Source organism: Bubalus bubalis, chromosome 21 (genome assembly GCF_019923935.1).
Source record: "Bubalus bubalis isolate 160015118507 breed Murrah chromosome 21, NDDB_SH_1, whole genome shotgun sequence".
In the NCBI taxonomy this organism is placed as follows: domain Eukaryota; kingdom Metazoa; phylum Chordata; class Mammalia; order Artiodactyla; family Bovidae; genus Bubalus; species Bubalus bubalis.
In genome coordinates this window covers 12,481,549-12,490,267 of record NC_059177.1, presented here as the reverse complement: position 1 = coordinate 12,490,267, position 8,719 = coordinate 12,481,549, and the positions used below count along the sequence as shown (strand labels likewise).

Here is an 8,719-nt window from a genome sequence, read left to right as displayed (position 1 = left end):
TAGTAACAAAAAGCCAATTACCGGGCAATGGGCAGGGGTGGGGAGTGCCAGTTAGGTGGCTGAGCACACGCAAAAACCCAGAGGTGGGAGTGAGTATAATTTCTGCATTTCCTAAATACCTTTTGGTACGTTGTTGTTCAGTTGCTCAGTTGTGTCCAACTCTTCGTGACTCCATGGATTGCAGCATGCCAGGTTTTCCTGCCCTTCACTATCTCCCAGAGTTTGCTCAAATTCATGGCCGCTGAGTCAGTGATGCTTTCCAACCATCTCATCCTCTGCCGTCCCCTTCTCCTCCTGCCTTCAGTCTTTCCCAGAATCAGGGTCTTTTCCAATGAGTCAGCTCTTCGCATCAGGTGGCCAAAATATTGGAGTTTCAACTTCAGCATCAGTCTTTCCAATGAATATTCAGGGTAGATTTCCTCTAGAATTGACTGGTTTGATCTCCTTGCAGTCCAAGGGACTCTCAAGGGTCTTCTCCAACATCACAGTTCAAAAGCATCAATTTTTCAGCACTCAGCCTTCTTTATGGTCCAACTCTCACATCTGTACATGACTACTGGAAAAACCATAGCTTTGGCTATACAGACCTTTATCGGCAAAGTGATATTCCTGCTTTTTAATACACTGTCCAGGTTTGTCATAGCTTTTGTTTCAATAGGGAAGTGTTTTTTAATTTCGTGCCTGCAGTCACAGTCTGTAGCGATTTTGGAGCCCAAGAAAACAAAATCTGTCACTGCTTCCACTTTTCCCCCTTCTATTTACCATGAAGTTATGGGACTAGATGCCATGATCTTAGTTTTTTGAATATTGAGTTTACCCTTCTGAACAGAAAGGGGCTTTATCAACAATTGTCCACCCCTACATACATACATATGTACACACACACACCCTGCCCCCAACAAGGTTAGGTAGGAACTTGTCCACAGTTTGCTTTTATTGAACAGGTGGGCTCTCATCTTAGCACCCAGGGCTCAGTCCTCCACACCCCTCCCAGATTCATCATTGCCTGCCCGACTGACAGGTGATCCCCTGAGGCAGCAGAGCTCTGAGCTGGAAGCAGCCTGCGCCCTGGAAGACTGGTGTTTGTGAGCAATTAAGACAGCAAATCTACCTACCTGGGCTGGCTACACATCTTACTATAACCCCCCTTTACCACCTGTTCCCCTCCACTGCCCTCTGTTGGTCTCAGCTTAAGGCATGCCTGTTCTCAGTGTTCTCATTTGTTAAGTGGGGACGATTATAGTGCCTACTATTGTGAAGATTAAGTGAATTAATATGCATAAAGTGCTTGGAGATAGGCCCAGTGTCTAGAACTCAAGGAAGTTCACTTTTCATATTATAATTATTCGTTTTAATCTATCTCTTTTTCTCACCTCCAGGTGGAGTCCCTGTCTTATTTATCTCAGTATTCTTACTGCTTATCATGAGTGCCTAGAAGGCACTGCACAAATGTCGAATAAATGCACCCATGTGTAAGATGAAATGATTGAGCGAATTCACTGACTCATCCAACTAACATTTATTGAGCATTTACTTCATGCCAGATTCCTTCCAGGGAATACAGATGAACATGGTAGAATTTATCCTTGACCTTATGGGAAGACATATTACAAACAGAGAAGGTAATTTTAGAAGGGAGCAAAGGAAATAAAACAAGTAGCCCACAGGAAGGTTGGCAGTTACTTTAGCTTGTGTGGTTGGGGAAGGCATCTCTGAGGAAGTGACCTGAATGACATGAACAGCCAAGTCCGAACAGCTAAAGGGGGCGGCCTACGAGGAAGAGACCGGAGAGGTTGGTGGGTAGGTGGTGAGCACACCGGTGGCAGCGCGCACCAAGAAAACCAGCAGCTACTCGTTGAGGCCTCGCCCAGGGCCCTGCACACCTCCCGTCCCACCTGCGGCGGAGCACGAAGCACCACCTTCCCTTCCTGCCCGAGAGGGGGCGGGGCTCTGAAGCGGAGTGGGTGCCCAGACCCCGCCCCGTGCCTGGAGGGGGCGTGTTCCCATCCGCTGTCTCCAAGGTGACGATGACATCACTAGGGCCGCTGGGTTGGGAACGTTTTGGGTGGCTGTAGCCGTTGCTGGGAAACACCCGGCAGGCAGGCGCGCAGCCAGGGGCAGGCTCCGCGCGGCAGACGCCGGACGCCAGTACGCGCCGTCCTGGCCGGCCCCAGCTCAGAGCCTCCCTCCCAGATTCCAGAAGGATGCGGGTTCCGGTCCTCACCCACGTCGCAGCCCCGCCCGGGACCTTCCTGCCGGCCGGGCGCCTCCTCCCTTCTCATTACTCTGTCACTGCCTCTGTTCCGAGTTTACCCAACAGTCCTCATCTTCACCGCTATCATCCTGTCCCAGGCCACCATCCATCCCCCCTTTACTGGACCACTGCCATAGCCTCCCAAGTGGTCTTCCCTTTGCCCTGTCTTTACAGACTATCATCTACCTGGCACCTAAAGCCCTTATCAAGAATTTACCAGACCAAGTCACTCCTGTATAATACCCTCTGCAAGCTTTCAGCTCGCTCAGTCTGAAATCTAACTCTTTTCAGCGGCCTCTAAGACCAGAATGACTTGCTTTTCAAGCTTCCTCTCCAACTTCTTTGCCCCACTCTCCTCCTCACCCACATCTCCCTAGTTACACTGGCCTTCCTGGGTTTCACAGAACACACCAAGCTGATTCCTGCCTCAGGGCCTTTGCATCTGCTGTATCCTCTGCCCAGAAGTCTTTTCCAGATCTTTAGTGGTTGGGCTCTTTCTCACTCACATTCCAGTTCAAATGTCTCTCCAAAAAGACCTTTCTTGATCTATACCTCCCTTGCCTCCCCCACTTATCCCGCCCCCTTTCCCCATCTATAGAGGCCTTCCGCCAAGTTAACATGCTGAGTTAGTTTTGTTTTCCTGAGGACCTATTACAATATAAAATTATCTTTGTTCACATATTTGCTTGTTTAATGTCAGTGTTCTGGATACTATTCCTGCATAGCAAACCACCCCAAGTTTAGTGGTCTAAAAAACCATTTTAGGATGCTCATGAATTCTGTGGGTCAGCAATTTGGATAGAACACACTGGACATGGCTTGTCTCTCTGCTATGATGTGTGGGGCCTCAACTTAGCCTCAGTCTAAGGCTGGGGGTAGTTGGACAGTTAGGATCTGAAAACGCTCTCACTCAAATGCCTGGCAATTGATGCTGGCTACTTGGTTGGGACCTCAGCTGGGATGTCAGACAAACCACATATGCATGGCCTCTCCATGTGGCCTGGGCCTCCTCAAAGTATGGCATTCTCAGAGTGACTGGATTTCCTGCATTTTATTTCAAGTTTCCGAAGGCATGTGTCCCAACTAACAAGGTAGAAGTTGCATCACTTTTTATGATCTGGCCACAGAAGTCAAACAAAATCACTTGGGCTGCATTCTGTTGGTTACAGATGAGTCACAAGTCTGCGTAGACTGAATAGAAGGGTTATTAGTACCTTTTGATGAGGAAGAGGTAACGTTCTATGTGATCGTCTTTGGAAAGTGCCATCTCCACAGCCAAGTCTTCCTCCACTGGAATATCATCTCCATGCCAACCACTCCTTCTTTGCTTATTTTTGTATCTCCAGTATCTAGAATGGTACAAAAGCACATAGTAGGAGCTCAATCCATGGTTTATGGTGAATAAATGAAGACTTGTCTTTCAATGAGTCATTCGAGCCCAGTTCTTCTCCCTTATAGTTCCTGTCCCAGCCCTTGATTTTGGCCTGGCCTGCTCTGGAGGAAGCCCAGTGTTTGCATTGGAAGGTGGGAGTCAAGCATAGCTTTTGGTTTGTTTTTTTGTTTTCTGGCAGGGAGTGGAGGGTGGGGGAGAAAGGGCAGTTATTGGGGACTGAGAAACATGTAGCCAAATGAGATTCTGGAACACTGATCTACTGTAGGGGTGTTGAAAACCCAGTCTGTTTTTTCTCATTCTGAACTCTGGAAATGCCCAGGTGAGGACTGTGGTTTTGTCCTCTGGCCCATGGGGAGCAGGAAAACAGCCCAATGGGAATGGAGCTTTGGAGAGGTGCCTTGCACAGGAGAGAGGGGGATGGAATAGTTAGTAGGAACCACCGCGGAGATCTGGGCAAGAGGTGGCCCTGAAGCCCCCTGAACATCTATTAAGGTAGGCAAACTCTCCCTGCTTCGTGGCTGGTGAAGGACTTTTCATTTGATCTTTCCGAAGTCCTGGAACCAGTACAGTTTCTCCTCTTGCTTTCTCCTTTCCATGAGGGATGACCCAAAGAAGTCAGCCCAGGCTTCTCCAGGTCCCAGCCCCCTCACATCAATCTGCGGCTTCCCCTTCCCCCCTTCCATCTCAACTGTGGCTCAGCAAAAGTTTGGATGTCATTAAGGCAACAGCCAGCCCACCTCCAGTCCTATCCCGGGGTCAACCCTCCAGTCAGGTCCGGCAGTGGCTCCTCACCACCTCCACCATAAAATCCACACTCCTCAGGTCATTCAAGGCCCTTCTTGTGCGGCTGCCACCTGTGTTTATAGCCTCTCTCATTTCCCCAAGAGAATCAGACCTTCCAGGTCCTTTAATGTTCTATCCAGGCTTTGTCATGCTGCCCAGCCTTTGTCCAGGGCCAGCTTACCCACTGGGCACAGCAGGCATGGATGGAGCCTCAGGCCCACAATACTTGAGGGGTCCATGAAAATATTCTAATTTCTTTCAAAATCAGAAGGAAAAAAACAACTTTGAAGTTGTAGAGAACAGTTTAATATATAACATTAGTATCTTCATCTTTAACCACCACAGTTGTAAAATATATTCTAAAAAAAAAAAATTTTTTTTTTTTTTTTTTTAATGGAAGAGAAGCAGCCCCCTCATTTCGCCTTCCTGTCATTTCTGGATAGCTTTGTATTGAAGACTCAGCTCTGAGGCAACCCCTTCAAGGAAACAGAAGCCATGGAGGTTGTCCTTCTCTGACCTCTCAACCTTATGCAGTTTTGTAGCTTGGAAAACGCCACTGTAAACTTTCGATTTGTTGTTTCCCGTACCCCGCCCCCACTGGTACCTGCCAGTCAGTGACACACACACAATTTTTTCCCCCATAAAGTTACCCGCTCCCCACCTGTGGCAGGGCTGCCAAGTAAGACGTTGACCTAACTTCGGAAGAAAACTGGCAGAGGCTCAGCTTGGGGCCCCGGGTCCCAAACCTGTAGCGACAGGCGCCGGGACCCACATCCCGTGGGAGGCGCGCGCGCCCATCTCTGGGCGGGGGAGTGAGAGGCAGGGGGCGGGGCCTCAGGTCTCGCCGGCGGCAGCCCCGCGGCACGCCGCTGCCAGCCCCACCCACCCCCGACCGGAAGAAGGAAGAGGCCTCTGCGCGGCTCCCTCCCTCCTTCCCCCGGAGCTCCGGCGTCCCTCCCCGGACGCACCCCCTTCCTCCTCCCTCGTTAGTTTTCTAACTAAAAAGTGCTGCTGAGAATTCCCAGAAGGTCCCGGATGTGAAGTCACCGCCGTGAGGTCACCGAGCCTGGTTCCAGGAATCTGAATATTGTGGGGGAGGAAGGAAAGCGCCGAAAACAGAGGAGCCAGGGGAGTGAGTGGAGCCGTGGGTGTTGTCGGCGGGGCCGCCTGGCTCCGCTGAGTCCCGCTCTTGTCTCCAGCTGGGTCTTCTGACCCCAGGCGATGTTCCAAGGAAAAAGATGCTTCACTTCTCCCGTAGTGAAGAAATGGCAACTGAAACCAGTATACCGATCCAAAAGGAGTATTTATCCACTGTTGGGGGTGGGGGGGCGGGGGTGGAAGGACGGGAGAGAAGTAGAGAACAACCTGGCAATCGGATCAGAATTTTAAATGAAAATGGCCTTCGACCTAACAGTTGCGCGTACAGTAGCTCTGTTACCTACTGACTTACCTTGGGTAATCGTACAGTAGGTAATGACGTACCTTGGAAATCGTACAGTATCCCTTCTTCGACAATTTGCTCGACAGGTCATTAAAACCGGCCCATATTAGAGGCGAGAGGTATTACATTCCTTCTTTTGATAAGTGTGAAAGAATCTGCAGCCGTGTTTTTAAACCATCACAGATGTTACTATTGTGGCCCTTTGTATACTTGTGTTTTCCAGTAAGTAAATTATCTCACGTCATATCTATCAACTCCACGTGGGAGGGCAGAGATTCACTGGATTCATTAAGATCCCGCCCACTCCGCTCCTGAATGAATCTAGGGCCCTGGTTCACTGCAGATCTCCGTAGATGGTACAGAAATGAATTTCCTCTTGCAGGAGCTGGGCCTGGACATTGTGCTCCAGTTCCATCGGATGGCATCCCTGTTGGCCCTACAGAAACCACCATGAACACACGTGAGAATTGTGTGAGGGGGATATGAGTGGCGCATGGCAGGGTCTGCTACACAGACAAGCAATTTTGTTCCCATACATTTCATAAATGTGAGGTCAGTGATCATTTCCACAGAAATCCCATTATCTTTATAGTCATCATCGTGGTTTTGTAGGAGCACCTGTACCACTAGAAGTGAGTCTGCCAGTTCAGCTCAGTTCATAGTAAAGAGAATGCCATTGCCTCTAGTTCAGCTTGGTTAAAAGATTTTCACATCTTTTACGTGTGATTGTTTTCATGTGTTATACTTCCATTTTATTGTTACTATTATATGGTAGTATATCCCCAAATCACAAAAATGGATCAGTAGTTTAAAGGAGGTTCACTAAAGCATAAAAATAGTATTGAAAATAGCAACAAAAATACTGCAGTATAAATTATGACCACATATACCAGGGTAAATGAGTGTGTAGGATGAGATAATTTTATACAAACAGAAAAAAAGAAGAAGTGTGACTCAGATATGGTAACGAATACCTGAAAATGGAATTTTGTTAGTTGGTAATCATCTCCTTTAGCCCCAGAGGGATCATCTCTTATGAAACTTTGTCAAATAGTGGCAGGAAGCCCACTGAAACTTTTCGCATCCTCTTCACATCAGATCCTGTAAGCTAGATAGAAAACCAATCAAGTCTTTCGCTAATATGGGTAAAATGTCCAGTGTAGTAAGGATACATTTTGTCACTAAAGACAGAGAAAAGGTCAAACCCAGAGAGGCATCATTCAAGTTGTCTACTTTACAGTGGAAACTAACACAGTTCAAACCATGACTTGTAAACTGAGTCGTAGGCTACTGAGGAAAAGCAGAGCAAGCTCCTGGCAAAATTACTTTATCAAACAACGTTTTTGGATGTCACATAAAATCAATGGCACATAGTGTGAAAGAGCAATGGCTGTCCGGAGTGAGTGCTAGCAGACAATGGGCTTTATTGTTGAATACAAACCACTTGTGGCAAGCTTTGTTCATTGTTCATCCAGAAATGTATTCCATCCCTTCTTTCCTAATAACAGATTCCTGATTTTGATCCATGCACCAAGGTCTCCAGTCTCAGGCAATTAATTACAAGTGGTCTAAATCAATCATGACCAGCCCATTTTCCACTCTCCCAGTCTCCCTTGCTGTTTGTTACATGAGATCCGGTTCTAGTTGATGAAATATGATGACAAGTCTGCTGAGGGTATTTCTATAAAAAGTTTTGGTTTTGTTTTTTCAGAAAATGGATATACATGCTGGTATCCCCTGCCTTCCCCCTTCTTCCTAACTTAACCATGGTCATGATGCTTGGGCAGCCGTCTTGCACATATGAAGCAACCAGCAGAAGGTAAAATCTGAGAGAATTCTAGAGACACCAGTACTGACATTATGTCAGTGGCTGCTGCTGCTACTGCTGCTAAGTCGCTTCAGTCGTGTCCGACTCTGTGCGACCCCACAGACAGCAGCCCACCAGGCTCCCCCGTCCCTGGGATTCTCCAGGCAAGAACACTGGAGTTAGTTGCCATTTCCTTCTTCAATGCATGAAAGTGAAAAGTGAAAGTGAAGTCACTCAGTCATGTCCAACTCTTAGCAACCCCGTGGACTGCAGCTCACCAGGCTCCTCCCCCCATGGGATTTTCCAGGCAAGAGCACTGGAGTGGGGTGCCATTGCCTTCTCCACCTTCCAACCTTCCCATTACAATACACAAGTAAATGGTACTGGATTATTGATCATTGAAAGCATTCCTATTGGGTGCACTACTAATGTGTCAGGCTCGCCACATATTTTCCAAAAACACAGGAGGGAAATGTACCTGCTGACTTTTTGTTCTACTTCTCACTGAATTCCTTTGCAAGATTAAATGACTGAGCTTCTGGCTTCCAGTTGGGTTCAGCCATGGTGAGGCCCAGCAGAGAAAGGAGAGAGAAGAGAAAGAGATCAAGGCATTTAGTCCTTTGGTTTCCTGCCTGTGAGTCTCTGTGGGTTGGATGTATCCTCTAGTGGGGGCCACTGGTCTTCCCAAGGCAGCCAGCCTACCCAGTTCTCTCCCTTATAGTAACCCCCTGGACCCCACCTTCAGGCCTGTTTGTTGTAACAGCTCTGCTGCTGCTCATCCAGGTTACTGCACCATCCCTTGGGGTGCTCCTATACCCACATGTTTGTAAGTAGTCCCTTTGTAAATAAGCTTTCCTAAAATGATACTGTTTTGAGTGTGCCATTATCTCTTGGTACACTGACTGATGAGATTTAAAAGAAAACACACACACAACTTGCATCTGAACACCAACCACACACGACTGTATTCACAAAGACCAGCTGTCAGGCAACAATCTGGCTCCCGATCTCGATATGTGCAGAAACAAATGCAAGAAGAGT

At 47.8% G+C, this 8,719-nt stretch overlaps 1 protein-coding gene across 13 annotated transcripts in view; it reads right to left on the bottom strand.

The window, feature by feature from the left end:
• The window catches only part of CCR8 (C-C motif chemokine receptor 8), a 137,641-nt gene extending 129,373 nt beyond the window's left edge, over nt 1–8,268 (bottom strand). For 7 of the 13 annotated variants that reach the window (XM_044933459.2, XM_044933460.2, XM_025272880.3 and 4 more), the window contains exons 1-2: nt 5,092–5,899; nt 3,469–3,603 (exon numbers count right to left, since the gene is read on the bottom strand). The gene's annotated coding sequence lies outside the window, so the exon portion shown is untranslated. The other 6 variants (XR_006547185.2, XR_003105761.3, XM_044933465.2 and 3 more) reach the window with 5 other exon arrangements.
• Nucleotides 8,269–8,719: the final 451 nt, after the last annotated feature.